We start from the raw sequence: 26,984 nt of genomic DNA, 5'->3' as shown, positions 1-26,984 counted from the left end.
GGTTTGGCTCTGGCTCCCTTTTACCAGACCCCAGCATCAGTGGGAAGAGCCAAGGAATGTTTGCAAGTGGCTCTGAGTTTGGACCTCATCTAGCTGGAATCTATGGAAATAAATGCTGTTTATTGTTCAAGGGGATGAACTACAATAAGCCTGAACCAACCCTCCCAACTCAAACCCTCTGAGTTTTGGACATTTCCCAATCCCAGACTTCAGCCCATTTCTGCTGGAAGTAGGGTTCCCAAGTCAAACTTGTTCCCAAATGCCCCTTGCCTTGTGGCCTCTGCACACTATCCCCAGCAGGACAGATGAAGCCCACAGCTCAGAGCGAAGGATTTGCCATTTCTGTTTGAATTTAGTCCTGACTTGCCCACCCTGATTTACTGGCCACGGATACACACATTTTGCCTGAATTCTAGTGCTCTTTCTTGGCTATTGAGATTTTTGGGTGTCCAGTACTAGGTGAGAATGACTGAGGAATGAAGAGAAGTGAAATGAGTCTGGGTCACTATAGCAAACCATACAGACCTTATCCTGCAGTCCCTTCCCAGACCTTCCTTAGGCAATTCTCCGGGGGCCCCATTCTTTCCCGAGATACAGGTAACCTCACTGAAGTCAGTAGAATGTACCTGTTTTGGGGGTGGGAGAATGGTTGCCCTTCACACATGAAAGACCCCTGGAAGGCAAAGGGAGTTCTGCATGCAGAAGTGTCACAAGACAGGGCTCCCTTTCAAGGGAATCCAGCCCCATGTCATGGCTCCTTTGTGCTAACTAAACCAGCATGTCAGACCCCTGGGAAAGACCTCTGCTGCAGGAGAGCCTCGGTGGGCGCCTCGGACACATAAAGGGTCTGTAGCCCATCTTCCTCAGAGGGCCCCATCTAAGTGGGTGTTCTAGTGCAAGCATGGGCATGGATGGGGTAGTCCCATCCCCTGGCAATTCTGCACGGCTACATTGAACCTTAGGAGCGGTTGACCCCCAGGGCTCAAGTTAGAGCAGCCCTCTGGATTCTTCAAATGCGTGACAGAGGCTGACCTTGCCCCCAGCAGCCCCTGAACAGGGGAGGTACAAGCCTTTGGTCCCTGCACTGGCCCTAGCACCAGTTCAGGGATGAATCTGCCCCACTGACTTCACTGGGAGCTTTGCCTGAGTAACGACTGCAGGACTGGGCCCCAAATCTTTTGGAATGTGTCATTTTATAGCCCCTCTCCCCTTCCTCTGGCAGTGGGTCAGGCAGCAAGCAGTCCTTGTTTGGTAAAAGCCGCTAACAATTCCCCTTTTAGGCTCAATAATTCAAGTCCCGTGAAGGAATGTCCGCCTGCTTCCCCCCCCTCACCCAACGCCCCTTCCGGCATTAAAGGAGCTATGACAGCACAAAGAGCATGCAACTGACATTGCTGCTGAGGCAAATAAGCTTCCACAGGACAGGCTCCTTTAAATGTTAAAGTACCTTCTCAGCCTGCCGGCAAATGGATTTTCAAGACACCCCATTTTCCAGGGCACTATTGCCTGTGGAATTCACTGGACCGATTCTGGACTGGCCTTCCTCAGTGGGTTTTCAGTACCAGAAGCAGTTGCCCTAAAGGGGAGAAAAGAGAGAGAAAAATGTTTTTTTTCCTTTCTTTGTAATGTAAAGGGTTATGAAAGACATAACCCAACGCAGCCCTAACACTCGGCCGATATAGTTCATGTTACTAAACCTATTTTCCTGGGGAGCGTACCTTTTTCTAGTCCAACAAGGGTTTTATTGCACTGGCCTGAATCTGCTTTCCTTATTATGACACTGGGAAAGCTCTCCATGATGAATCCCAGCTGGGGATTTTTTTTTTTTTTTTAATTAAATTGTGTGGGTTTTTTTTTAATTTTCTGTTTGGCCCCCTGGAGTGTATAGGGAGAATTGGATCCACTAAAGACACCGGGATCCCTGCACCCGATGCCTCCACCACTGATTCCCTTACTCATGCTGGAAACCAAGTGCCTTGGTTTGAGCATCACACATGCAAGGATGCTCAGAGGGGGAGGAGCCCATGCCGTGTGCTACAGCGACCCCTACTGGGAGAGAAGTAGCAGTGAGGCCTTTCAGAACAAGAGCTCCTACAGCAATTTTGCACAATGACCCATGCTGAGCAGCTGCGAGTTACTCTAGTCAATCCAGCACCCCGCTCCTAGAACTCTCCTTAAAGTGACTCCTGCTGGGAGAAGCTGGAACTGGACAGGATCTGAAACCCTTTGCTGCTTAGTGCTTCCAGCATACATCCTCCCCTCCCCCACAGCCAGCTAGTGCTTCTATGCTTCCTCTATGGGGATCCCAGTGAGACACACTGGGACCAGATTAGCTGTGAGCTCCCTGCAGCCAGTGCTCTCATCCCATTAGCTTGAGTAATTTAATGAGTTCTTGGTCTGATCCCACCCAGCCGGAGCTCTTTGCATTTCCCGGAAAGATCACTACAGCAGGCTATGGGAAAGGAGCTGTGATCTTATCCAACCCTTCCCTGTGTTCAGGACGATAAATGAGGAGTTGGAAGCGGGGACAGGAAGTCATTCAGAGACGCGAACAGATGGGATGCGTTTGCTCTGTTCCCATCGCACGTGTTGAAACTCGCCTCTCAGGCTGATGTCAGATGTGGGACGCTGGCTCAAAGTGCTTCACTAATTTGATTCTTTTTTCTGATGGAGGGTACAGCGGGAAAGTGGGGGGAGGAGGGCAAGGATGGAAAGAGAATCAGATTCACTGGATACAGCAACTTTGAGGGCTCCTTCCCAGATCCCTCCCTTTCTCTTCTACTAATGAATTAACCTGGTCTCATTCTTTTTCTGGCACCCGATTGCTGGTCTTGTGAGCTGTGTCAGCTTGGCCTGGTATTGCTATTATTTCCCGGTGCAGGATCGTGCCAACTGGCACTTCCATTCACTGCAAGGGCTGGCAAGGTGGTGGTAGCGCCAAGGTGGTGGGTTTAATAACCACCGAGGGCTTTCCAGCCTGCCATGTAGAACATGTGCATGAATGTCTCCTGATGACTCACCGCCTACTGATTAGGTGTTAAGCTATTTTCCTGGCCACAACACTTCCACAGTTAGAATTAGCTCTGTCTGTAAGCGGGAAAATTGCTGCCCAAGATGGTTGCTGTTCTACTCACTCCAGAACTATAGCAAGGTTGCTGTCACTGCCTATTAGCCCTGGTGGGAACCTATCAACCTTACGAGGGGTTAAGGAAATCAGATCTGTGTGCGCACAAGTGCATTTTGTACTTGCATTTGCCCAGGGCAGGTTGTTGAAGTTGGTGCATTAAGCCCAGTGCCAGAGAGAGAAGCCTGTGCCAACACAACCAGTGTGCAATCCATGCCAGACAAAGACTTGGGCCAACTCAGCCATTAAGCCGCCAATGCCCGGGAGTAGCCATTGCCAGAGCCCCTTTACATTCAGAGCCAAATGGAAACTAATGCCTCTGCAGCCACTGTCCAGCCAGAGCCAAGATGATGTGCCATCACATGTCTGGCAGAAGCAGCTGCCAACACAGCTCCCAGGCAGTAAGAGCCAGGCAGAAGCCAGTGCAGCCGCTCTGCTTTCCTTACCAAGTGGATGATACTCCAAAGCAGCCACTCTGCACCCAGTGTGTCAAGCAGAAGCAGCTACCCATGCTCATGCTCAATGCAAAGATTTACTTTAGCCACCAAGCGAGCCCTCCCTCCCTCCCAGATGCAGGCCTGCCAGCCGCCATCATAAAAAGGGAGCCGCGTCTCCGACTCGGATGCCCGTTGCTTGTCTTTCCAAGCGGGGTCCTGGAGGGTGGAATGAGATCAGAAAGCACCAGGGCCCTTGTGATTCCTCTGTGACAGGATCCACTTCTCTTTGAGGGCAATGCTGCTGAGGGGTCACCGGGGTGAGAGGGGCAGGAGGGGGGCTGGAATCTCAGCAATGCAGACGGCCGGAATGGCTTTCTGATCGGATAACGGGAAGAAAGGATTCATTGTTTCCGTGGCCTGTAATCTGTTTGGAGGCACAAGCCTCTCTCACAGAGAGGCCTGGGATAAAACTCACAGCAGCAGACTACATCCTTCAATGGAGCTGAGCTGATGTACAGTAGCTGAGAAGGATCTGGCTCAGTCGTATGTTGAGGAAAGCTGAAGGCAATACCAACGGCCTCTGTGCATCACCAGCAGGTGTGCACTAGCCCATGCTCCATAGCTTTAGACAGTTCTGCAGGGGTCTGAAAATTTTCCCCACTGCAGAGGTTTTATTTTATGGTGGGGGGCAGGAGAGGGCAGGGTGATTAAGGGATAGGAAAATAACATGTAGAGTTAATTTAAAGTGGAGCTCTCATTAGGGCAGAAGAAGCTACATTCAGAGAACTGTCAACAGTTCTGTTTCTCTCTGTAATGGGGACCTTACCTTCTCCTGTGTGAATTCAGCTGCTGCCTCAGTTTCCTCTGGCTGATCAGGTAGTGCAGCTCTCTTGCTAAACCTCCTCTTCTTTTGGGAGCAGAACTTCAAACACAGACCAATGGTATAAAGTGGGAATGAACGTCCATCCTGCGCTGGCCACCAGCTGTTTTCCAAGGGCCCAGGCACTTTTACCCCTCCATCCAGGGCAGGGCAGGGGAGTATCCTCTCACCCTGTGATACAAGCTCTGGCCCCCAGCAAAGGGAGGAAACATCTGGTCTTGTTCTCCAAGCCCCTCCTTTTCTATTTGCCCCTCTTTCTCCACTTGGTCTCAGAGTGCCACCCTTTCTAGCATCCACGCATCAGCAGTTTCACAATCCAGAAACTTTCCCTTCTCCATCCAACCAGCTCTCAATGCATCTCCTTCACCAGCCACCCAGGATCAGGAAAGTCCCACAACCTCTACTCTCTCAAGGTCCCTCTATACTGAGGAAAAGGATCTGACATACAACAGGCCCTCTTCCCAGCATTCCTTGCCAGCCTCCGACTCCCACTATCCCTCTGGACTATGAGGTCACATAAGCTCGCTGTTCTTGGTGAAAGCCAGCAGCCTAGCAAAGCTAGACCTGGAACCTATTTAGAAGGTCACCGTGCCCTGTGACAATCTTTAATAAAAAGTTAGTAGCAATAAAGTACCAAGTGGAATGCAACGGGTGTTAAGACCCTGCCACCTTGCCGAAAAGCAGTGTCACTTGCTACCCAAAAATAACTTCTACCAGCTGACACTAAAGCCCCATCCACAGTGCGACTGTACCCAAGTCAGGGGGCTGGTTGCAGCATGGGTGTTCCGTGACCTGGTTAAAAACATACTGTAGATGGGACCAACTGTGATTAAGTTAGTGTCAGACTACTCAAATGACAGGCAAAGTCCCAGGATTGACCAAGGTTTTAGTTTAGTTTTGGGCACATGGTTAAGTCCTGACTACACTGCACCTCTTAACCAGATGTCCTGACATGGAACCCTGAATTACAAGTACGTTTATCCCGCTACTCTGTAGGCTGGCTTTGGGGGATCAGTACAGAATAAGTAATAATATACCTAGCTCTTAAAGAGCAGTAGATCACAAAGCATTTCACAAAGGAGGTCAGTATCATTATGCCTTTTTTTTAAAAAAAAAACAGATGGGAAAATTGAGGCACAGAGAAGTGAAGTGACTTGCCCAAGGTCACTCAGCAGTCTAGTGGCAGATCCAAGAAGAGAAGCCAGATCTCTTGAGTCCCAAGTTCTGTGCGCTACCCACTACACCACACTGCCTCAAGGTGGCCCCCACTGGGAGCCTCCCTCAAAGGAGTGGGATGAAACACCTCAAACTTGGCCCATGGCTGAAATTAGCCTAGAGCCACTAACAGCCCCTTTTTCACTGCAAGCAAGGGGGGGGGGGGAGAGGAGGAAGGAGCGGAAGAGACAGAATGTAGCCCCTTAGGAGGCACCTCAAAGAAGATTCCCATTCACAGGGTCACATCCTGACCTCAGTTACACAAGTGTAACCTTGTTAGACCTCAGTTGCATTTGGGCAACCCCATGAAAGGTAACAATTTGCACCAAAGTAACTGCAAGCAAATGTGGCCCAAAGTGGTTGAGTATGTAGCCTGTATTTTTATTGACAACGCTGACTTTACTGGGACTGCTCATAGGAGTCAGTGCTCAACAACGCAAGCAAGCCTTGTGCAATCGGGGCCCTGGTTGATTGGCTGCATGTTTCTGGGTGAATTCCCTGCTTTGAGTACACCACACACAGGCCAACATTCAACTCTCCGTTCTTCAGCGCCCCTTCTAAAGCTTTCCCCTTTGTTCAAAGACATCAGCCTCCCCGCTAATAACCGTTGCCCAGAGCATTGCACATCAGTGCTGTCTTCCAGATAACCTGCTAACATCTGCTGCACATCTGCACCACTGACTAATGAAATGTGGCACACCAGAGAGGGAGGAGGGGATTTTGTTTGTTTCCCCCACCCCTTTACCCGCTGCATGAAAACATCACACGTGTGATGCTCAGACCTGATGCCAGGCGCTTCGTGTGGCAGCCTGTTCTTGGCACTCCCAGCTCACCTCCCGAGAGGAGTGGGGCCATGCAGACAGGTAGACGGCCTTTGGCTAGAGCCGCTAGGCAAGAGGCTCCTGTTTTTAGCCAGAATGCCAAGTTGGATGTGCTTTGGCAGCCTCCCCTCCTGGACGCTTGTGAAAGAATCCGTCAGGGGGCGGATGATTGAAAAATAAATAAAGGTTTGGAGTGATCAAAGGGAAAACAACTCCATTCCCATCTGGAGGAATTCTGGAGAGGGTGGGTATTGGAGAAAGGAACTTGGTGGTGGAATCGGATGCTTTCCTGCATGCACACTACAAGCGGTTCTTTTGCTGAAATCCTGCCTCCAGCCATCGTGGCCTGGCTCCATGAGGCCAAATTTTGGCTTGGTCCCTGATTTTGAACATCCCCTTTTCGCCCACCTAAATGGGACACCTTCCCAAGTGGATGTGCACTTTAGTGTGTGCAGGCCCTGTATCTGCATACACCATTGCAGCAGGGCAGGGGGGAGGGGGAAACAGACATTACACTGGTATATTGACTGCGTCTCTGCTCATTACATAATAGTCCAGGGCAGGAGGAGAACCAGGTTGCTCCATTTGTCCAGTTTGCCCCCCTGTGAATGCAGAGGCTCCAAAGAGCAGATGCATCTTGCCATGGGAGTATGAACTACTAGAATAAGAATACCCAGGGGAGCCATCCAACTTGAGGAACCCTAAGCGAGGTGATTAAGCAATGTGAAGACTTGTGTCCACTGGAGCTGAGAACGTCACACTCACTGCAGCTCAGGCCTCAGGCAGATTGTTCCAATGCTAGCACAGCTGGCAGGGCTGTGTTTATTTATTCAGTAGGCCACCCAGCCTCCTCTCAGATTCCAGTTGTGATTTACAAGGTCTCGTGCCAGTGCCCAGTAACATGAGTTAGGAGAAGACTGTGGCTTTTGACCTTCCCGTGCATGTGTTGAGGGTGGAGACTGATAGATGAGCCAATTACACTGACAAACCTTTGTTTAACGGATGGAGCTGCTGAACAAATTGAACTCCAGTATCCAGGCTGGATTTTCCATCATCATTTCAGGATTCAGTCATCTGTTGACATTCCGCTTGGCTGAACCGCCTCTTCTCTCCGAGTACACCACATTCTGAAGGGGGTCTCAGTCTAGACCCACACCTTGCACTTATCTAGCTTCTATTTGCATTAATAATCTCCTATCAGAATCACTGATTCAGGAAATTGAGGTGATAGAAAACGTTGCCTCTCTTGAAAAAAAAAAAACTCCTCCCAGCTCTTTTTCAGCTTCCTGCCTCCTTAATTTTCCTCACATCCCTCTCTCTAGCTCTCCAGCCTCCCAGATCTGAGGCGTGGCAGGCCGAGAGCACCAGAGTCTGTATGGTTCTGAATATCCTCCCGCCCTAGCTCAGTGTAACAACCTAGGAGTTGTATGTGGCCCTCAAGGGCTCTAGGAAGTCTCCTCCTCCCGTTGTCCATCCATTGAGACCTAGGCTTGGGCTTGCACCAGTTTTTGCTCAGCCTGCAGGCTCATGGAGGAGCTGAAGAGCACAGGCAGAGATGCTAAAGGCTCCCGTGGCATCCCAAAAAGAGCCATTGTGCAAATACAAGGAAAACAAACACGTGAAGACTAAAACCCAAACCAGCAGGGAGTTGCCCTTCTGACATTACACCCCACAAGCCACCCTTTCAGTCCTGGCCTTCAGATTTGCACACCCACCAATTTCATTTGCACAAGGGTGAGCACTCAGCCTGTATGCACCCTATGGGCACATGGACCTCCTTTCCACACTTTTGTCACCAACTACCCAATCAGGGTAACTTAAGTGCGCAAATTAGGCACATAAGTATGCACGCACAGTTGAGGAGATCAGCCCCTGAACCACACAGGCCCTCAGTTTCCCCTTCCTTGGGGGTAATAACATTCATCAGGTTGCTGTGAGCCTCAATTCACAGAAACTTGCAAATGCTTTGAGAGCCTCGGCCTGAAGGGGCTTTGGGTTTGCAAAGTGACATTGTGTTTCTGTTATTACAATAGGCAGGCAAGGGGAATGTGACTGGGAGGGTGTGATCCTGGCTTTGCACATCCCTGTGTGTCTCACCTGTGCCATGCATGCTGACCATGGAACACCAGAGAAGGAGGGACATTATGCTGGTTCCTGCTGAGTCTCCAACCCAGCCCCTGACACAGATGACTTCTTTTCCATCAGAAAGGAATTCTTGCTCTACCCCATTCATCAGAGATCAGCTGGTGACTCCGCAGGAGCGGTGAAATTGAAACCAGCTTTTGCAGCCTTTGCCCGACCTCCCTTCTCTTTAGCGTGCAGAGTGCAGGCCAGCGGGAGATGGGTTTGCTATCTGGAGGCAGTGGCTCCACAGAGCCTGGCTGGCTATGAGAGCAGCAGCATGAAACAGGGGAGAGCTCACGTGTGCCATGGGTATGTGTGTCCATGTACAGTGTCTGTGGGTGCACAGGGGTTTCGCTCATGTACTGTAGAGTACGGGGGCCTTGTTTGTTCTCATTTCCACTATGCCAGTGCGCAGCGTCAGAGGGGCATCTCTGTTCACTGCCCACACAGAGGGCCAAGTCCCACTAGTGCAAATGAGAATCAGCCCTGTACACTGGAGTGTGCTGGGCCCTATCTGTGGTGTCTGGGGCAAAGGTATCGCCACAGGGAGGTATGGATATGTAGAATGATCATTAGGACTTGTAGGACCTAACCTTAAGCTCTCTTCTGGCCTCATGCAAGATGGGGCTTGTTTCTATTACGTCTGCCTGAGTGCAACTTGCCCAGGACAGAGGCAGCTGTTGAAAGCTTGACTTTTTTTTTTTTTTAATCTAGCCAGAGCCCAGCAAAGGAAGTGGCAGATTGTGGTTCTGGGGACTCACTGCCTCCTGTTCTGGCCAAAGATGATCATCTACAGTGGCCCAACAGCCTGCTCAGTCTGTTACGAGAAGAGCAATGCCATTGCTCTGCCGTCTGTGGGGAGCAGACAAGGGCTAACCAGAAAAGAGAGGGCCTCAGAACTCACTCCCACCTGTTCGGTTCTGTGCGACAGGAAGAGAGCACTACAGATCTCCACAGTTCTCGAGTGCCGTGGTTCTCAGCTGAGGAATCACCACTCTGATGCACAACATGAAGCCAGATTCCAGAGGCTGAGAAGTTCTCTGCAGAGTTTAAACTTTCATTAAAGAATAGAAAGGATTCCCTGAGAACTGCATTCTGACGCTTGGTCTCAGCTGCCTAGCAGAAGACAGGCTGGAATGCCTCTAGCCAGGTTTTCTGCCACCCCAAGCAGCGGAAAAAAACCCAAACAAACAAAAAAACCAGCTGATCGGCGGCACTTCGGTGGCAGCTCAATCGCACCGCTACATTCTTCGGCGGCAGTTCGGTGGCGGGTCCTTCACTCTCTCTCTTCCTCTTCGGCGGCAGCTCAAAGACCTGGATGGGCTGCCCTAATAGCGGACGGAGTGCTGCCCCTTTGTATTGGCCGCCTCAAGCACCTGCTTCCTTAGCTGGTGCCTGGAGCCAGCCCTGCCTCTAGCTCTCAGAGATTTGTGGCCTTTCTGGGTACAAGGAATTCAGACCCATTCAGAGACCCAAGAGTAAGAACAGGGCTGCCCAGAGGATTCAGGGGGCCTGGGGTCTTCAGCGGCAAGGGGCCCCCGCCGCTGAATTGCTGCCGAAGACCCAAAGCGGAAGAAGCTCCGGGGGTCCAGGCCCCACGAGAGTTTTCCGGGGCCCCCGGAGCGAGTGAAGGACCCCGCTCCAGGGGCCCCAAAAAACTCTCATGGGGGCCCCTGCAGGGCCCAGGGCAAATTGCCCCATTTGCCCGTCCCCCTCTGAGCGGCCCTGAGTAAGAATCCAGTCAAACGATATCTTCAGCAAAGCAAATTACTGGGGCGTAAGTATCTCCTGTAGACTTTCCCTTGAGGCTGCAAAGAAAATGTTATGTAAACAACAGCAGTAATTAGATTAATTGAATACATAGCAGTGGGGAAATGTGCAATTCCCGTAGGAACATATACATTCTTAAATGCTTCAAGATCCTGTTTTTCAAACAGTGGTGGACATGCATTCGAAAATGTTCAGGTACCATCCTACTTTGCACATACACCAGTGCATATGCAGGCACAAATCCCTAATTTGCACATCCATCTGGCATGCAAATCCCCAGTTGGTACATGCCCACACAGCTGATCATGCACAAAGCAGATGTGCATTTATGCATTGACAAACACCAATCAGCTGACTTTGGATCAGGCCCTGAAGGTATCTTTTGGTAAAATTAATTAAAAATAAAATAAAATCAGAATTACACCACTTTGGATTGGCAGAAGTGCGTAAAGCCCCATTCTGGGATGGAACACAAAGGATTCTGGGATATGGGCTAGGGGAAGAATAAATGGAATGGTTTGGGGACTGGTGGATGGAAAAAGGTTCTCTTAGCATATGTGCAACGTGCCTCAGGTGGCTGGTGACCAGGATTAATCACCAAATTTGGTCCGCTGGTTGGGTCATTAGCTTCCCCGGCCCAGACTAAGTACTGAGGGAAGCGTGACATGAACACTGATTCATGTCTCCCCTCCCCCCAGGAAAAGGTTGCTCTGGTGTGTGCGTGCACACAGAAGTTGGGGGGGGGGGGTGTCAGGGGCCCAGACATTGGAAGAATTAGGATTCCCCAGTGTCTAGTAGAAGAATCCTCACTTGGAGGCAATCTGCTCTTAGCAATGGCCTTATTCTCCACTGGGCCTCCACCCTCACCGCCAGGGCCGGCTCTGGCTTTTTGGACGCCCCAAGCAAAAAAAAAAAAAAAAAAGAAAGGCGGCGTGGCTGGAGCGCAGGTGCAGGGGAACCGGCTGGGGGAGGGGGAGAGAGCGGGCAGGAGAGAGAGAGAGAGAAGGGAGCAGCCAGGGGTACAGCAGGGGCACTACCACATGGCCCCTCCCACTGCGCCGCCTCCTGCCGCTACAGGGCAGCCGGAGCAGAACAAGAACAAAACAAAACCAAAAACAAGCGGCCGTGCCGCCCTAGGATTGGGCAGAATGCCGCCTCGAACAATCTGCTGCCCCAAGCACCAGCTTGCTCAGCTGGTGCCTGGAGCTGGCCCTGCTCACCACATAGCCAAGTCATGTGGCCTGTTTGCTGACATCCTCCGCCCCGAATATTAAAATTCCAAGTGGTGTCAGCAGCAGCGGGTACAGGCAGGCCATGAATGCTTTCAAGAGCTGCCCCAGTCTCCAACAAAATGCTAAACAGACGAGCTGGAAATCTGAGGGATTTAGAGCCAGAAAACCAAGAAAGGAATGAGTTGGGGATTTGTGCTAGATCCATTAAAACTCAGTAACCAACAGTGGCTGAAATCTTCTAGCCCAAATGGCCTGGGACTCCCAAACATAACATCGTAGAGCAGCTGCTTGAGAAAGTACTTACAACCTTGCCCTGATAGGGATTATGGGTAATATGAAACAGAGCCTTTCCTTGGCTTGAGTGAGCAAGAGTTACTGTACTTGGTTGCCTAAGACTTGCTAAAGACAAGGAGTATTAATAAGTACTCCCTGCACCTCCAGCACCCCAGGAGTAACCAAAAGATCAGATGAGATGCACTGCAAGAGCCAGCGGATGGTGTTAACTTAGAACAATGCTGTTCTACAGACGGAGGAGGTGGCGGTTCTGTATTACTAGGAGGTCCCATTTGCAGGCCTTGTGGACAAAGTGTATAGGATATAGGAAAGGGCATAGCTGTTCAAAGCCAAGAGTCCTATGCGTGGTTCACTAGGCAAAGGGGCAGTGGGTGTAAGGGATTTGCACAGGGAGTGGTGTGGTCCGGTCCAAATAGCAGGGAATGCAGGTGATTCTGGCTGCTACTTTGTGGAGGGTGAGTGAGATGGGAAACAAGGAGGATGTTGCAGTAGCCAAAGGAGGAGATAGCCACGACATGGACAGACATTCTAGGTGAAGGGATGGATTTTTGATAGGCTCATCCAAGGATGTCAAGGCATTTACCCATTGATTCATGAAACCTCAGACAATTATCACCATTGTGCAGACAGGTAATATGAGGCAAAGATTAAGTGGCTTGCCCAAAGTCACACAGTAAGGTGGAAGCCAAGCCAGGAATAAAACATGTCTGCTGACTCCCAAATCTTCTCTCTAGCCACTACACCATACTGCCTCTCACAAGGTTATTTACAGAGCAGTTGGTCCTGTGGAGGCATGGGGTGTCACTGAGCAAATATTCCCCCCAAGGTTGAGTGGGTCTCTTATGGAGCTCTCCAAAGCCCAGGAAGCAGGAGCCCCACACAATTCAGGAGCCAAACATGGTTTCTCAAATGGTAGTGCCAAGGGGCACAGCAAGGCCACTGGACCAGCCCATAAGTCTGATTGCTAATAAGAACATTCCCAACATTAACCTAGACAGCTTGCATAATGAGGAACTGCATCAGGGAGTTGGAAATAGGATGGGAGGCCTTTCACCACCCCCATGGCTCAGCCCTCCAGCCAAGTCACACAGTCAAAACAAATAGACCCCTTCAGGGGTAGCAGAGAGTTCAGTAAACTCTCTGCCCTCAAGGGGCTGAAGACCCTGGTCTCTGGGCCCTTTAAATCAAGCCCTCAACTTGTCCCCTTCTCAGGGTTAGGCCACTTCACCAGCCCCCCCCCCCCCCCACTCTAGGTCCCACCCAGGGACCCTATAAACAGCAGCCTGGTGCTGCTGCCTTTAATTAATTGCTGCTTCCCCAGGCCTCTTCCTAACCTGTCCTTTACCTTAGGGTTAGTCTCTCCCAGGATCAACATATGCTGTCCTTTGAGCTCCTGTTACCAGCAAGGAACACCCTTCCTCACCCCTCTGGTCTCAGCCAGGAGCTGCCCTGCTCAGGCCCTGCAGCTCCTTTTATCTGAGCCTGCTGGGCTCTGATTGGCTGCTTCCATGGGAAGCCCCACCTTCACTGCTCCTTTCCTGGGGCAGGCTGTAGTAGGACTGCGAGGCCTCCAGCAGGGGACCATGAAGGGCTAGTGCATCCCATCACACCATCTCAGAGCTTTCCATGGCTTCTGTGCAGCGAGTTGGAGGCTCCTAATTCAGTGCCTAGTGCAGTGGTCCCCAAACTGTGGGGCATGCCCCTCTAGGGGGGCACAGAGGAACATTTGGGGTGGGAGGGCATGGCAGGGCCTGGGCCAGCCCACATGGGTGGTGGGGTGGGAGCACCGGTCTTGATTGCAGTCCACCCCCTGGCCTCGGCCCCAAGCTGTGGCCTCAGCCCCACCCCCAGCCTTGACTCCCCCCAGCCCTGACCACAGCCCCGCTCCCAGCCACAACCAGAGCCTTGACTGTGGCAAAGTAAAAAGTTTGGGGACCACCAACCTAGTGGATTTTTGTCCACGTCCCAGAGCCCCCTGCCATTATTGGTACTGATCCTGGCAGGCGAGAGGCCAAGGAGTGAGTAGGCTATGGAGCCTAAACTCCCCTCTTGCTGCTGGTGGTCCTTCCATGGTAGTGCTGTGGCCGTGGTCTGTGCCATACTTGGGGGTCTGTGAACAGACACAGGACTTCGCTTTGCAGGGCTGACAAAGTTAGAAGAATAAGACTTTTTCCTGGTTGTGTCCCTAGCCAGCATGGCCCCAGTTCAGCGAAGGCATGTGCTTAAATCCCAGTGACTCCATGTAGATTTAAAGCCGTGCTGAATCCGCGTCTCTCTTAAGAGCTGTAGTGCTCCTACCCAATGACTATTTCCTAAGAAGTCTCCTCATGGTTCCCAACCTCACCCATTGCCCCGCACGCTATCCCCAAGGGAATGGAAACTGGCTCGGGAAAACATTAATAACAATGGCGAGTGAGGATAGAGGGGTTTGCGCGTGTATCGGGGGGAACCCGACATAAAATTGTTGCAGGTGGTAAAAATCCCTGCCTGGCTTGTAATATTTCCCTTCTGCTCAGGCTTTGCTGAAGTCCATAAGCAAGGGAAAGGTCCCTAGGGAGCACTTAGAGAAACTATGAAAAATAATTAAAATCAAATCAAATCAATAAATGTGAGAAGATTGAAAAAATAAACTCCGTCTGCATGAGCTTCGGCTGCCTGTGCTCTCTCTGCCAGTGCTCCCCCCATGAGGCAGCCCCAGGATTAGAAACAAAAGATGCTTTGCTGAAGGAGGATAGAGACTCCCAACCTAGGGAGCAGGAAGGTTTCCAGCCACAGCAGCTGTATTCAGCCCCAATGCACTTTTTCCTGGCTGGAACTCTGGGGCAGCCCAGTCCAGTTCATGGTTCCTGCATATCCCTTTCATGCCTTGGTGGCGCCTGCTTTTACATGGTATAGCCCATTCTGTATTTGCACGGCCATGGCCACAGATATGGTCATTGCATGACAAATACAACATAGACATGTCTTGATTCAGCTACTGGCATGGATATCCCACTAGTGGAAAGTCCGCCTTCAGGGAGTGTGCAGTGGCACAAAGCACCTGCAAACTCTACTCTGCTAAGGGGCACGGAGATTGCCATCAGAGCCTCTCAAATGGGCATTCCTTGCCAGGAAAAGGGCCTGGTCCAGGTGCCCATGTAATGCACTGGGTTTAGTGCATTTGATAGACCATCCACCTCTGCCAACAGGACTCCAGGTGCAGCTTGAAGCTGCTTCCCTCTGCTGGAGATCCCTAGGGGAGGGGAGTGCTGCAAGTGCTGCCTGGCTTTCCATGGAGAGTGAATCCCTTGCGGAGCAGAAGCCACCACTGGTGCAGAGGGAAGAGAGTATAGTTGCAACCCCCTAAGCCAGTGGGGGTGAATCAAACCAAAGGGCCAAATTCAGGTACAGCTCCACCAACTCCAGGAGTAAGAGCTTCTGTTTAAAAGGTGACAATGGGTCTAGCTAGATCATTCCTACATGGGGAAAAACAGCCAAGAGACCAGGACACTCCAGGACTTTCATCTAGTGGAGTTTCTGCCTAATCTCTCCATTGCCAACCCCTCATCTCCATGGAGCAGGCAAGGGTTCATGCCAGCCCTCCACCCATGCAGGTGACCCAAGGTCTGCAGAGCTCTCAGGACACCAGCACCTCTGCACAATTCCCCACAGTAGCATGGCTCCGACCCGTGATGCACTCCCCAGTCACTGCCCCTGAGCATCCCTTCCGGGAGGGAGTCATTGAGCAGAGGTGCCAGCAGCCCGGGGAAATGCTGGCAGAGTCACATTATCTTACCTGTCCCAGTCTGTCATGGCTCAGGAGGATGGTGTGAAGGAGAATGGCCCATCCCCAGGCTGCTGCCCTAATGCACACAACCCTGACCCCACAGTGCACTTGTAGAGCGGGATTTTGTGGGGTGGGAAACAAAGGGAAACAATGTAGCTGAGCCACTGAACTCCCCTCCCCACCCCAGGGATGCCTGTGCATGGTAGCAGGTCAGACCCATGACATTTGCATGAGAGAGATTCTGTAGAGCCATGCCATGCTAACAAAGGATCTGGTACTGCTCCCATTGACATCTACAGCAAAGCTCCCATTGATTTCAGTGATAGATGGCACTCCTCTGTCTGAATCAACACCGAACTGCGGGATGAGAAGGAAAACTTGGGGGTCATTAAGGATCCCAGGCACTCATTGTAGGAGTGGGGTATTAAGTAGCGATAAAATACTGCATTTTCCCTTCATTCCATTATTAATGGAATAAAATGGCACGAGATCAACTTTTTGCTATGAATAAATTCATTTTCCTCCCAGCTGTTGAAGAATCTGCTACCCTGGGAGTGTCCATAAAGGCATCTTTCCATTCTCAGAGACCTCGGGGTATATCCACAGCAGAAGCAACTGGCTCTAAGTGTCAGCCTCGCAAGTGTAGTTAGAGCTGTTCCAGCCTCGTTCCCTGGCTTCAACAAAACGCTGAACAGGCACTGTGGAAATCTCAAGGACTGGGAGCCAAGCACTGACCAAGAAGGAAAATTATGGAGGATTCATGCAAATTCACCTAAGACTCAGTAACCAGCAGCTGCAGATCTCCCCAAACCGCCAATGATTTGAAGACTCCAACATAACACTTTGTCACAGCTGCTTTGTTCCAGAACTTTCTGGTTGTAAATTAGAGGTGGGAGCCTAATATTACACTTGGGTTTTCCAAAGACGCTGGAGAAGGCAGAAGTGTGTGATCTTCCAGGAGACACCAAAGAAGAAAGTGGGATTGATTGGAGTCATAGGACCAGATCCTCAACTGGTGTAAAGCAACATTGCTCCCGTGTAATCAGTGAAACTACACCAATGTACACCAGTTAAAGAACCAGTCCACATGAAGTGGGTTGCAAAAGACCTATTGATTATTTGGTCACCCTTGTCTCCTTACTACTACCCCATCGGTGCGAGACCACGTCTACCCAACAGCTGGTCAAATAGGGGGAAAAAGTGATTGGTGAATATTAGTGAATAAAAGCTCAAGTTCAGTTCCCTTTGATTCTAGGCGTTTGATTTGCAATTTCACAAGCAGCTGTTCACAAAAGTGTCTGTGAATCGCAAACATTTTATAAATTTTACATGAACGATGCTTGTGAAAACTGGAAACTGTGTTATTCACTATTCATTATTCTCTTGTTTAATAATGTTTGTCATCCAAACAGAGAGCAAAAATAACACCATGTGACTTATGGGACCAATCACACAATATGAACAACAAATGTCAGGGAGAAAATAGGCAGAGTGAACAGCTTATAGAATATCAGGGTTTGAAGGGACCTCAGGAGGTCATCTAGTTCCAACCCCCTGCTCAAAGCAGGACCAATCCCCAGACAGATTTTTGCCCCAAATGGCACCCTCAAGGATTGAACTCACAACCCTGGGTTTAGCAGGCTAATGCTCAAACCACTGAGCTATCCCTCCCCCCAGACCTGGAAGGGACCTTGAAAGGTCATTGAGTCCAGCCCGCTGCCTTCACTAGCAGGACCAAGTACTGATTTTTGCCCCAGATCCCTAAGTGGCCACCTCAAGGATTGAAGTCATAACCCTGGGTTTAACAGGCCAATGGGATAGCTCAAACCACTGAGCTATCACACCCCCTAATAAACAACTATGCTGAAAATTGTTCACTCAGCAAATACATGCAAATAAACACATTTAAGGAAAATCGGGATCAGTTCATGAAAAATTCACTCATCATAAAAGGGGTTAAATTGTTACGGCCAGATAGTAGGGTTACCATACGTCTGGATTTTCCCGGACATGTCCGGCTTTTTGGGCCTCAAACCCCCGTCCGGGAGGAAATCCCAAAAAGCCAGACGTGTCCGGGAAAATAGGGAGGGAGGGAGGGAGGGGATGGCGGTGCTCGGCCGGGGGCCGGGGGCGGAGCCGGTGGTGTGGGGCCGGGGCCGGCGGTGCGGGGTTGGGGGCTGGCGGTGCAGGGCTGGGGGCTGGGCCGGGGCCAGCGATGCTCGGCCGGGGGCCGGCAGTGCTCGGCCAGGGGCTGGGCCCGGGCCGCGGGTGCTCAGGTCCGGGCCGGGGCCGGGGCCGGCGGTGCTCGGCCGGGGGCCGGCGCCCCAGGGCCCGAAGCGAGCCGGGCGGGAGACGCCGGGGCCAGAGCCTCTTGGCCTGGGCCGGCCGGCCGCCAGAGGGAGCTGCTTGGCCGGACTGGGCAGCGCCGCTCTGCGCCCCAGCTTACCTGCTGCCTCCCTGTTTCAGGCTTCCCGCGAACATTTGATTCGCGGGAAGCAGGGGAGGGGGAGGAGCAGGGAGCGGAGCATTCAGGGGAGGGGGCAGAGTTGGGGCGGGGACTTTGGGGAAGGGGCGGAGTTGGGGCGGGGCCGGGGCCCGTGGAGTGTCCTCCTTTTTTTAAATTAAATTATGGTAACCCTACAGATAGTGATCATGTTACTCCAACTGATGAACAGTTACTCACACGAGGAGTCCCACTGAAGTCCATGGAGTCACTTATGTAAGTAACTGCTCACCGGTGTGAATAAAGGATTCATAATTTGGCCCCCAATAAATATTATTCTTAACTAATAGTCCAACTAGCTCCATTCTTGAATGTTTGCCCAGTGCCATTTTCAGTGTCTCAAAAGTAGTGCATCTTGAGAGAGTATCCAACAGCCTCATAGATATTACAGCTAGTAAAAAAAAAATTCTGTAAATAACCCTGTTTCTCGCTTCCCCCCCCTCTTTGTCATGAGTGTGAGGTGTTTGTTTCTGCAGCACAACAGGAGAATAAATCAAACGTGGAGCCCCTCTGCTTGTCCTTAGTTTCTCCTGTGGCTTCTGCTCCATTCATAAATAAAAATAATAATGACCAGCTCTGATACAGCACTTTCCATCATAGAATCATAGAATATCAGGGTTGGAAGGGACCTCAGGAGGTCATCTAGTCCAACCCCCTGCTCAAAGCAGGGCCAATCCCCAACTAAATTATCCCAGCCAGGGCTTTGTCAAGCCTGACCTTAAAAACCTCTAAGGAAGGAGATTCCACCACCGCCCTAGGTAACCCATTCCAGTGCTTCACCACCCTCCTAGTGAAAAAGTTTTTCCTAATATCCAACCTAAACCTTCCCCACTGCAACTTGAGACCATTTCTCCTTGTTCTGTCATCTGCTACCACTGAGAACAGTCTAGATCCATCCTCTTTGGAACCCCCTTTCAGGTAGTTGAAAGCAGCTATCAAATCCCCCTTCATTCTTCTCTTCTGCAGACTAAACAATCCCAGTTCCCTCAGCCTTTCCTCATAAGTCATGTGCTCCAGCCCCCTAATCATTTTTGTTGCCCTCCGCTGGACTCTTTCCAATTTTTCCAAATCCTTATTGTAGTGTGGGGCCCAAAACTGGACACAGTACTCCAGATGAGGCCTCCCCAATGTCGAATAGAGGGGAATGATCATGTCCCTCAATCTGCTGGCAATGCCCCTACTTATACAGCACAAAATGAAATGCCATTAGCCTTCTTGGCAACAAAGGCACACTGTCAACTCATATCCAGCTTCTCGTCCACTGTAGCCTCTAGGTCCTTTTCTGCAGAACTGCTGCCTAGCCATTCGGTCCCTAGTCTGTAGCAGTGCATGGGATTCTTCCGTCCTAAGTGCAGGACTCTGCACTTGTCCTTGTTGAACCTCATCAGATTTCTTTTGGCTCAATCCTCTAATTTGTCTAGGTCCCTCTGTATCCTATCCCTACCCTCCAGCGTATCTACCACTCCACTCCTCCCAGTTTAGTGTATTCTGCAAACTTGCTGAAGGTGCAGTCCATGCCACCCTCCAGATCATTAATGAAGATATTGAACAAAACCGGCCCCAGGACCAACCCTTGGGGCACTCCGCTTGATACCGGCTGCCAACTAGACATGGAGCCATTGATCACTACCTGTTGAGCCCGATGATCTAGACAGCTTTCTATCTACCTTACAGTCCATTCATCCAGCCCATACTTCTTTAACTTGCCGGCAAGAATACTGTGGGAGACTGTATCAAAAGCTTTGCTAAAGTCAAGGAATAACACATCCACTGCTTTCCCCTCATCCACAAAGCCAGTTATCTCGTCATAGAAGTCAATTAGGTTAGTCAGGCATGACTTGCCCTAGGTGAATCCATGCTGACTGTTCCTGATCACTTTCCTCTTCTCTAAGTGCTTCAGAATTGATTCCTTGAGGAGATTTTTCCAGGGACTGAGGTGAGGCTGACTGGCCTGTAGTTCCCCGATCCTTCTTCTCCCCCCCCCCCTTTTTTTTTTTTGAGATCCCTAAATTTCAAAGGAGGTCAGTGTCATTATTTTACAGATTGGGAAACTGAGGCACAGAGGGGCAGTGACTTGCCCAAGGTCATCCAGCAGGCCAAGGGCCAATCTGGGAATAGAACACAACCCTTCTGCATTCCAGTCCATTGCTCTATGCCTGGGTAACTTGGCCTCTCCCAATCAGCTTCCATGAACTCCCACAAACTCTTTAAGGCAGCTCATTTAGGAGATCACATCTCCTATAAAACTTTTATTTTCTAAGATACAAAGGAAAACAGAGCCAGTGATTCATATTATTGGGCATGGAGGTGAAGGGAGAAGTGAGGTTGATAAGGTATCAGAACTGTGCCATCAGGTTTCTCAGGGTCTATAACACGCTGTACAGCACAGAAGAGACCTGCTCTGCCCAGTGGCACTCTCAGGGCTAGCGGAAACCTCCAGGCCACTTCAGACGTGCTGTAGGAGAATGGGGCTTGTTCTCACCTCTTCTTGCCCATGGCTTTGAGAATCCAACTTAGACATCACCGCCATTTCTCTTAGCATTAGGAGAGGAACTGGTCTGCTATAAAGTTCTGGAAGACACACACACACACAATCATCTCTTATGCAGATATTTTCAATGTACCCCCCTCTATTGCCTATTGTTACCCCCAAATCTATTCCCATTCAGCACAGAAATCCATTCCACATTCTTCCCCTTCTTATTTCAAGTGAATGAACAGACTGCTGGAGTCCTTTACCTCTCTGACCCTAAGGCACATTTCATTTTCTTCTGGGATGGATAATGACAAGCAAATGCCGGCCTGGATTTCTGCATCCACCAGGTACTTCTCGGAGTCTGCTTCTTCATTCGCTGCCCTCCCACCCCCCACGCCATTCCCCTTTTAAAAGAGACATGTCTTCTGCAAAATATTCATCCCCTCTTGTGTGTGTTTATATAAGAGGGGACTGTATCTGACATCTCAGCACCTAGATGCTAGAATGACTAGAGCTGTATAAATATAGATGAGATAGGTAATTTGTGGGTAGTTCTTAAAGTTTTCTGTCTGGGCTGAATTTCTATCATATCTTAGGGTTTTACTCTATCACTCATCACTGTAGTGTCTGGGCTTATTTCCACGGCTGCAACTCAACTGGAGTCACTCGGTGTGACTGAGCGGAGAATTTGGCCTTGTGACTGTATACTTGTTGCGGTTTTCAAGCGCAACAGGGAAGGGTCACGCAAAGAGTGACCTTCCTATTACGTCTGCACATGATTTCTTCCCTTCCCCTGTCTGGCTTTGAAATATGCCCCTGAAAGCCTACAAAGCTGAGTGCGCAGGACCAGCTTCCGAGTTCAGTCACACCAGAGAAGCTCCACTGAAGTGTAACTGAGATCAGAATCTGGCCCACTCTCCCTAACAGGAACCCGCAGGGAGGTGTCACAAGACATAAACGTGAGCACAGGCAAATTGCAAACCTTGGCAGCTGCTTAGTTGCAATTTGGCAGATCTCTGGATAATCCCACCTGCTTGTCTTCTGCATAGGTCATGGCCCAGGGATAGTAAAGGTTGGGAAGGTAGGGACTTTCCCACACACTGTTGTGCTAATATATTGTACCACAGCAATCTCAGAAATGGGGGAGGGAGAGACAACTCTGACAATGCTATTCCTATGCACATTATATCCAGGCCTGGCTTCAATCATATCTCTCCATCAAAGTATTTCAATCTTTCTAAGCAGTGTGGGGAGAGAGAGAGAGAGAGAGAGAGGCAGAGGGGGACAGGCAGAGAGACTGACTCCTAGAATTAGGAGAGAGGTCTGTGCATGAACTTTCAAACAGGCTGGGGTTTCCCTTTCCCTCCTAATGCAACTCAACCTTGACCTGGAAGGACCTTCTGCACAGGGGAGAGATGACATTAATCTCCCTGCTCAGTCAACCTTGAGCTCTCTTTTAAGTGCCCGGTGTGACACAGGCTGCTTCCCAGGGCTGGAGTCCTGTTCACTGTGGGTCGTGCTTTGAGCATTCCCCCTTTTGCACTCTCCAGTTTTGTTTTGCTTGTAACCTGCCCAGCAGAAGAATGTGGAATACCACCAGGTTCCTGTCCCCTCCATCATCACCCCCAAGCAGAAATGCACAGGCAAGCAAGCAAAACCACTGCGCTGAGGTTGCCTGGGAGAAAAGGTGTTTGGGGTTTCAACTGGGGTCATGTAATGAGAAATCAGAGTGGGAAAAGCACTATTAGGTCATCTAGACTATTCCCTCCCCTGCCACCCCACAGCCAGTGAGGGACTGCTCCTTCCACTAAATTCTCTAGTCCCATTTTCAAAGGTCCAAGCAACGCAGCGCCCATCACTTCCCTTGGGAGGTACTGCACAGCATTAGGAAATTTTTTCTGATGTTCACCCTAAATTGCTATGTTCTTAATTTCATCCCATTACTCCTTGTGTCATACCTGTTTCCAGCATCCCGTTGGTATCCCCCTAGAATTGTGTCATATGCTAGCGGCTGTGTGTGTGAGGGGGGATATTGAGGCATCAGGAGAGCTGCAGCGTTGTGCAAAATTTGCTTTGGTTTTGGTTCACGTGGAATCACAACCCCGAGTTCAGGTTTGAGTTTCAATCCTAAAACTCCAAACATAACTCAAGCAAAACCACAGAGATTCACCTGCTTTTGAATTGAAACTTTTGCAAAACTGCAATCCGCCCTCAATTATAAACAGGGCCCAGGTTCAACTGAAAAGTTGGTGGGACTCAGGGAAGCTTTGGATGACCCTGGGCTGGTTTTGGACTTTCGAGGAAATGGCTTGCACAGCAAGAGTCTTCACACTGGTCGGAACTTGTGAGCCCTCTCCCACCACAATAGCAGGAGACAGCGGGGAAAATAGATCTGGGTTCAAACAAATCCCTGGCTTTAACCCTTCCAATATGGATCTGAACCCTCCCAGAACAGACCTCCTCCACCCCACAACGTGAATCTGAACTCTCCTAGATCAGAACCCCTCCTTCTTCTGGATCTGAACACTACTCCTGGATCAGATTCAGAACCCCTCTCACTGTGGATCCAAAAATTCACTGTTGTCCCCCTTCTGAACCAAAACCACCCTCTGATTTGAATCCCCTTCATTCTGCAGCTTGGACTCCTTTAGGGAGGAAAGCAGAAAGCTTGAACTCCCTTTCCCTGATTCCTTCGGCATCTAAACTTGGTTTCACAACTTGCATTCTCGGAACAGAGAGCTGTTGTGAAGATAAATAATTGGTTCCCCTTGTGGGCTGACACTGATAATAAACCATGTGTGAAACACATGGGCCAGCAGAGGCACATGTGCTTAGAGCTACACAACTGAAACTCTCTTTTTGCAGACGATGTAATTTGTTCTTTCTGGGATATTTGGCACTGGAAGGGAAAATGATCTACGGAGACCACTGCAGGACCTGCCCCCCCCAGCTCTTTTAAACCATCCACCTGTAGCACAGGAAGTTGGATGCTGTGCCTGGATTCTCTCTGCAGGCTCCAAGAATGTACCTACCCGGGAACCCCTGCATGCACTCTTGTTGGTATGCAAGAGGAATTCAGGCTCAATGCTCATTTCAGCAAAGGCATTGAACCCAGGTCTTCGGAGGCAGAAGGCTGCAGTGTTAACCCGCTGAGATCTCCTGCTTTGTTCTGCTCCTTAAATGGTGGTTTACAGGGAATGTCACCAAGGTGCCTGAGCCCTGCCATCATGGGCTGAAATGGAACTGCCTGGGATTTGCTAGTGGGGGTCACTCACCACCTGTCTGGGTTTTGGGTCTCACCACCTGTCAGGGCTTTCAAGGGTAGGCACGAGGGGGTCAGTGCTGGAATGAAGGCGATATTTCTCAGGCGGGTTTTTCTTTAGCAACTTAAAACCATTGTAGCCTTTAAAACTCTCTCTGTGCTGCTGTTCCCATTGGGTGTCCATGGGTCTGGCTGCCTCTGCTCCATGGCCCGCTCCCTACTCTCCTGCTCCATTGCCATGCGTCCGACTGCTCCTGCCTTGTGTGTCATCAATTCTGCTCCCTTTCCTTGGATCGTGCCCTTTGTAACTCCACTGACGTGTCATGACAATTCCACTCCATTTCCATGCACCGGGCCTCTCCTACTCCGGGTCCGGGTCCCTTTGCTCCTGCCCTGCTTCCAGGTATCCTGCCCTGTTGCTCCTCTCACTGTCTGTATGTGCCAGTGCTCTGTCAGCCTGCCCTGCCATTCCTCCCCTGCTTCTGTGGGTCCTGCTGCCCTAGCCCCCTTTCTGTGTGCCTTGAGGCTCCCACTGACTCCAATGCAGTCCTTCCTACCACCTCAGCTCCTTTTCCATGTCCCGCTTTCCCCGAGTTCCTCAGGGGATTTTGTCCCTCTTCTCTCAGTGCTGAAGGCCCAGAATAACTGAGCCCATCCTGGCAGCCCAGTGCAGGCTGTGCATTGTACTGCTCTCATTTGGGGGTAGCAGACAGATGTAGGGCTACGTCTGCAAAATCTGGGACCACGTGCCCAGCTGTTCAACTGGGTTTCAGGGCTGCAAGGCCCAGTATCCAATGTGCAACCTGCTTCTCCCCCTTCCCTGCCTGCTGCAGACTCCTTGGCTGTGGGACTGGGGGCTCAGTAGCCCAGAAGGGAGTAAGGGCTGGGTCTATGGTGCCTCTGGAAGGAGATAGGGGGATCATGGCCAGAAGTTTTGTCTTAGACAGGATATTGTTTCCCAGCTGGGACCGGGACAAAGGGGGAGATGCTCTGAACCTACTAGGGGGTCATGCTCTTCCCAGATTGCTCAGTAAGTACAGAGCAGCCCATCTTCCCTCCCCACGCAACAACCCACCTCCCCCTCACATTTCAGCTCAGCCCTGGTGGGGTGAGGCCCCATTGGCTGAAGCTGCCCTCACTCCCCACCGCGGGGAAGTTGTTGGTTTTGGTTCAACCAAAAGCTGAAAGAGGAGCCAGTGACTAGACAGCGCTACCCCACAGGGAGCCCAGACTTGTGAAAGTTTGTTCAAGAGTTCACCCAGGTCAAAAGGGAGCGTTAGGCAAAGTCTCCCCCTTGGAGAGACGGCCGCGCCAGCAAACTCCGCGCCTGCTTTTTAATCTTAAATCACATCAAATCATCTTCAACAATCATTTATTGTTTCTGGGCCGGCTCCAGCTCCAAACAAGATAGAAGCCAGAGCCCCCTGCTCGCAGCCCCCACACTTTCCAGCACTGAAAGCCTCCCTCCCAGCAGCTCTCAGGGCCTGAGTGGGAGCATGGCCGTGCCAGCCCCACAGCACAGTGAGGGCAGAGAGACAGGCACAGACAGCATGCTCCAGAGTGAGGAATGGCTCTGCGGTCATTTCCACATATGGAGCCCAGTTCCAGATGGCGGTGACACCACTGCGGTGGGTGTGGAAGGCCTTGGGTGTACTCAGCTCCTGTTGACAGGGGTGGGGCATTGGAAAGACATGGGGAGTTGCTAGAACTGATATGTTCCTCCTCGAGCTTAGAACGTTTGAGGACAAAGTGATTTTTAACCAGATAATGATCCCCACAGCTTCTCGGGGAGGGGGCCTTGTCCTTCTCCCTATCTGTAAAGCAGCTGAGCTGCTGCTGGTGCCAGACAAATCACACAGACCCCAGCGATACCAATACGAGTACTGTAGCTAGCCCTCAACATCAGGCACTTCCATCAGTGGGCAAGCGAGAGACAGAGGAGGAAACAGGGAATCAAACCCCCGGGGGGAGAGGAACCAACTGTCAGACAAAACCGCTGCTGAGATACAGTTGAGACAAAGGCAACAACGATCAAGAGCTCAAAACCCAGTTCTCCGATGGGCGGGGGGCTTGGCAGACTAGGTGATTTTACATGATCCACTGCAAACGGAGGCAGTATTGTCTAGTGGTTAGGAAAAAGGACTAGCAGTCAGAAGACCTGTGCTCTCACTGTGACTCACTGCGTGGCCTTAGGCAAATCGCGTAGCTTCTCTTTGTGCCTCAGTTTCACCATTTAAAAATGAGAAGAATCGTTAGAGCAGGGCAAATACTGTGTTGTGAATCATGTAGGACCAGCTCCTCATATAGTATCTAGGCACCTAACTCTCCTTGATATTTACGGGAGTTAGGCACTTACAGATCTTTGAGGAGCTAGACCTCAGCCTATAGACTTCACCTCTTTTTCTATGTGTGAACTGTCCCCGAGCAGGTTATGACTGATTGCAAAGAGCAAAACGAGTCACCAAGTCATTCCTGCTAATAACGATTAATCATAGCTCACTGGGGAGCAGCTTGTCGACAGTATTCAATCTTCAAGCTGTGCTGGTTAGTTTTGATTGGATAAAGAGGTCACATAGTACATTCCTGTTCTCTGACTGGAAGAATGCAACTCTTAGGCCTGGTCTACACCTAAAAGTTAGATTGATCTAGCTACATCGCTCAGGGCTGTGAAAAATGCCATGCCCCGTGTGATGTAGTTAGGCTAACCCAGGGGTAGGCAACCAAAGGCGGCACGTGAGCTGATTTTTAGTGGCACTTACACTGCCCAGGTCCTGGACACCGGTCCGGGGGGGCTCTGCATTTTAATTTAATTTTAAATGAAGCTTCTTAATCATTTTAAAAACCTTATTTACTTTACATACAACACTAGTTTAGTTATATATTATAGAATTATAGAAAGAGACCTTCTAAAAATGTTAAAATGTATTACTGGCACGCGAAACCTTACATTAGAGTGAATAAATGAGGACTCGGCCCACCACTTCTGAAAGGTTGCCGACCCCTGGGCTAACCTAACCCCCACTGTAAATGCAACTAGGTCAACTAAAGACTTCGCCAGTCAACCTAGCTACCATCTCTGA

At 50.5% G+C, this 26,984-nt stretch overlaps 2 long non-coding RNA genes across 2 annotated transcripts in view; both read right to left on the bottom strand.

Annotated features, from left to right (window-relative positions):
- Positions 1 to 244: 244 nt before the first annotated feature.
- On the bottom strand, positions 245 to 4,971 carry LOC135975100 (uncharacterized). The gene is made up of 3 exons (XR_010592135.1): positions 4,388 to 4,971; positions 1,448 to 1,576; positions 245 to 626 (listed from the first exon to the last, which is right to left on the bottom strand). It is a non-coding gene; the product is annotated as an uncharacterized LOC135975100 (long non-coding RNA).
- Positions 4,972 to 20,450: 15,479 nt separating this feature from the next.
- The window catches only part of LOC122174507 (uncharacterized), a 104,613-nt gene continuing 98,079 nt past the window's right edge, over positions 20,451 to 26,984 (bottom strand). The window contains exon 3 of the long non-coding RNA XR_006176453.2: positions 20,451 to 20,737. This is a non-coding gene — a long non-coding RNA (uncharacterized LOC122174507). The remainder of the gene's footprint in view (positions 20,738 to 26,984) is intronic.

The sequence above is a fragment of the Chrysemys picta genome, chromosome 13 (assembly GCF_011386835.1).
Source record: "Chrysemys picta bellii isolate R12L10 chromosome 13, ASM1138683v2, whole genome shotgun sequence".
NCBI classification, from domain to species: Eukaryota; Metazoa; Chordata; order Testudines; family Emydidae; genus Chrysemys; species Chrysemys picta.
The sequence above is the reverse complement of the archived record's forward strand: the minus strand, read 5'-3'. Positions and strand labels throughout refer to the sequence as shown.